The 4,539-nt window shown below is 32.2% G+C and overlaps 1 pseudogene; it reads right to left on the reverse strand.

Moving 5' to 3' along the window:
• Positions 1 to 225: 225 nt before the first annotated feature.
• On the reverse strand, positions 226 to 1,047 carry LOC107441973 (ubiquitin-conjugating enzyme E2 J2 pseudogene; annotated as a pseudogene).
• Between the last annotated feature and the right edge of the window lie 3,492 nt (positions 1,048 to 4,539).

Here is a 4,539-nt window from a genome sequence, read left to right on the forward strand (position 1 = left end):
AGAAAAAATTAAATTTCAACGAATAAAAACAAATAAATAATCCTAGCATAAAAGGGAAAGTTTTATGATTTGCATGATTTGAAAATTAACAGACTTTTCTTATAAAAATGGGCGTTTCTCAGTCACTTTCGCAATAATCATAAAAGTTATATTATTATTGTAATTAATAATGCCAAATAATGTTAATTAAAAAAATGCTAGGAACTTCACGCATTTTTCAATTACCAAAAAAATTTATTCAATATAATTTAATATATACATTTATATATATAAAACATTTATTCAATATATTTATTCACAATTATAATTTAATATCATTCAAAATTTGCAACTAATGCTTAATTTAAATTATAAAAAAGCACAAATCATTTCTTTAAAGATGCGAAATTAGCTAACTCATTTCAATTATCAATCGGAGTAAGTACAGTAAAAGTAACGCCAATATGATGGCACACAACACTTTCTTTACGCTCTTGGAAGCAGTTTTGTGTTCAGATTGTGACGCTAGTTCAGGAAAATACTCACAAAAAATAGGATTAGTTAAGTTAAACTTCATGCTTTCCTTGGCAAACAATCTTTTACATTCCCTCGATGTTTTAATTGAGCCAGTAGTGGATTCATTGCCAGTCATGAAGCTTAGAAGAGCATATAAAATAGCGCCAACTGACCAGGATGGATCCCAAGTCTCTGAGTGGTAATCGCTGAAACTAAAGCAAAGTCTTAAGTTGGTCATGAATCTTCCATTAGGTGTTATCATATAAATGCTGGGACCTCTGTATGGATAGTTTTTGGGAAATATTAGCTTACCATGGTAAACACCACCTGCGTAAGGCGTATTTTCAGGACCTAAAAGAACGTAGTGCCATTCAAAAATATTGTCATGCAACGGATGGGCTCTCACGTAGGGAATGGGATCTATTATTAGATTAACGTAATCCTTTTTGAGGCGGCGATTTTGCATTGGATTAAGATAACAAAATTCTTGTCAGAATTTAATATGTTTTTTTATTGAAGAGATTAGTAAATTAATTTTACAAGTGAAACATTTTGTTTCGGTCAGTAGTCTTTATAATATTGAAAGTAGAATATTAAATGCCACGTGTCGATATTAATCATTTTGACCAATTTTTTTCAAATAGACAAATGAAAGCACACTTGATCCCGAAATAGCTTATTTGATCTAGAAAGCAATATAAAATTTGTGAATGAGGTTAACACGAGCGTTAACTTTATTTTCAATTTTCGTTTAGTTAATAATTTTGTAGATTTTACCGATTTTACATTTGCTTTTAAAAAAGGCATTAATTTTAACGCAAAACCCTATGGTTGTATACTTCTAGCACGAATAAAATGCCTAAAAATAACGATATGTGAATTTTGAAAACTGTAATTAATCAAAATTAAATTCAAAATGAAATGAAAAGCAATTTGAATGAAAAATAAAAAAAAAACATATTGAGTTATTTATGAGGGCAATTAAACATGTTTAAATGCTTTTGTAACATTAACAAAATTCATTTCAAAAGTTATTGCACAAGGAGAATTCAATTAAAGTAGGGGAGAGTGAGGTCAATTGTAACAGGGTACGATTGTAACAGAGCAAAAATTTCGAGTGTCGGGTTCCAGATTTGGTTCCTAGGAGGCTCACAAGGTATATTTAATAAATCTACATGTACACCCCAGCTGGCAACCATTTTAATGTACTTTTGAAAGAGTTACATCTCAAAAGATATTTTCACGCTACGTAAGTACTTTTTTTGGTATTAGAATATTATATTGTAACAAATTAATTTTGTTTAACCAAATAAAAATTATTAACTGAATGTGTAAGTGGACACCTTAATTAACATTTCAAAAAAAGAAATTAGTTTTGTTAATTAACTAGCATTGTTTTTAATAAATGAAGCTGAAATGGCGTCTTGGGGACGAATGTAACAATAAGTAAAGGGACGAATGTAACAGCTGAAAATAAATAATCTTATGTTTACAAACCATTACTTAACTCTTTAAGAACCACCAATAGTTTCCTATATCATTTATATTATGTTGCATGTGCATTATTTTATTTGTTACCTTTCACAGCATAAATTAAAATTTTTAACCCCTTTAAGTTAAAAGTTTAACCCTTTAGGTCTCTGCTCATTATTATTTTTACTCCTAAAATATCACTACTATTTTGATCAATAAAAAAGTATATCACAACTATGATAATATGTATAATTAACTATGTTTCAGTTGAATTTATGAACTGTTACAATTGACCCCGTAAGTGGGGACAATTGTAACAAGTGCACGACTGTCAAAAATTGTTAATAATTAATATAATAACATTTAAAATAAGGTATTTTTTTTTCTAGTAGAGGATAGTCTATTTTACTCGTCTGTCAATTAATACTAATAATATATTGGATTTTTTGTTAGTTAAAAATTGTTAAGCAGAAATTGATACAATTGACCCCACTCTCCCCTATAATAAATTTAATTTCTCCTCCATTTCTGTTTAGCAACTTAATTTATAAACTGATTCACCTAGTCATTGTTTCATTCGTGCAATGATTTGCATATCCTCTTACTCTTTAAATAACCGAATCATTAATTTTCTAATATGGCCACTTACTCTTTTACTAATTCATCGTTTTGCTTTTCTTTCTTTATTTTAATACTTATTTCTTTCCTGTCTATCATTGATCAAAGGACACAGTGATCGCCCTCCACCAATGTGGTGAATTAGGTACGAGTACAAGTGTTTACTACTTGTTACGAATTCTGCTACCCTGTCACACTAACCACAGTGTTGATGTTAAATATCATCAGGAGTAAACGGATCATGGGTTAGAATCTCTTTTTTATCAGACTAACTGTGGGAGTTTTTCGTGATTTACTTCTCCATGTAACGCAAAGGCGGGTCAGTTCCCTCAAAAAGTCGAAGGCTGGTTTGTCTCAATGCTAGATCTCACAAAGTTTCCCTTGTCTCCTGGATTGTGTTCAAAATTGCAGGGCTACGAAGTTGAACATTGATAGTCGTGAACTCAGAATCGGGTCGGCTGTTCAAAGCAGTTTATAAAATATTATTGACGTTCTTTAAGTAGGCAATTGCTGTAGTTCATTCGCGTCGCACTATAGCTGCACAATGGGCTATTGGTGATGGTCTGGGAAACGTCCCTGAAGATAATCCGAAGACATGCCATTGCAATTTTGATCCTCTGCAGAGGGGATGGCACTCCCGCCTCGGTAACCCGACTACCTGCACGCGAAGTTGAGCACTTTACGGTAGAACAGTTCAACGAGGACCAATTCCGCATATCCCCGGTACCTACGCAGACTAATCCAAGTGGTCACCCATCCGCACACTGACCGCAGCCAGTGATGCTTGACTTCGGTGATCTGCTGAGAACCGTGTCTTAACGATCAGTCCACTGCGGGACCTTTAATTAGACAAATAATAACTTCAAGGGAATCCAGCCTCAAAGAATAATTACAAGCGAATCTGGTTTCGTGCTCGCTTCGCTCGCCGAAAAGACATTCGATTATTTTTTCGGATTGCTTGTAACCCGATCTCATTTTTCTTGCTTATGAGAAATTAATCTGTTTAATTATAGTTTCGTACTATTACTATGGAATCGTGGAACGTTTTTAAATAAAGTTCTAAAAATGCTCAACTTATAATTCAAAGCTGTAAATTTCAGTGTATGTAGACACAACAGTTTTTAGTCCATCTTACATTAACACGTAAAACGTATAAAAGCCATAAAAAAAAGGTAAAACATAATGAAATGTAAGAGCTTAGTAGCAAAATATGAAAGGAAAGGCAGTAATATTGCATCATAAAACAAGTTGAACTGATGAACTTAAGTTGAACTGATGAGAAATGTCATTAACCCTTTCACGCAGAATTTTTATTAAACATATCTTCTAATACTTTTTTCTTTATTTTGTATCTAGGTCAAAATAAGTGAAAAAATATTGTAGTTAGTTTTTTAATAGTTTACGTTTATGAAACGCCGGTGTCTTTTTTCTGCTTTAAAGGTAAAATCTTTAGAACACAGTTCACTTTGAAGCAATATTTTTTTGGTAGCTATTAGATTATTTTTTAGAATTAAAAAATACCAAAATATATTTTTGGTTGAAATTAGAGTATCAAATAAAATATATAAAAGGCACACTAGTTGTCTTATTTGTGTCAAAGAGTTAAACATAAGTAGCCAAAAAAAAAAAAATAAGAAAGAGTAAGACTACTCTAAAGTCTTTCAATTCCATCCCTAGCAGCGAATTAACTTGGGCCCTCATTAAACCAATATTCACGAATCTTGGCTCAATAAGGCTTTTTTTTAATAACTGTCGTTGAACAACCGACCCAATTTTATGGGTTTACGACTACTAATGTTCAACTCCGTAGCCTTGTAATTTTGAATTCAATCCAGAAGACAAGGGAACTCCTGGATCGAGTATTGGGAGAAATTTGCTTTCGTGGCGGATTTTCTGATGGAGCTAACCAACACCTCCTAGAAAAGAGCAGGCCTCAGCACGGGTTACCATAAA

Source organism: Parasteatoda tepidariorum, chromosome 3 (assembly GCF_982258835.1).
Source record: "Parasteatoda tepidariorum strain Cologne lab strain chromosome 3, Ptep-v5.0, whole genome shotgun sequence".
Lineage (NCBI taxonomy): Eukaryota > Metazoa > Arthropoda > Arachnida > Araneae > Theridiidae > Parasteatoda > Parasteatoda tepidariorum.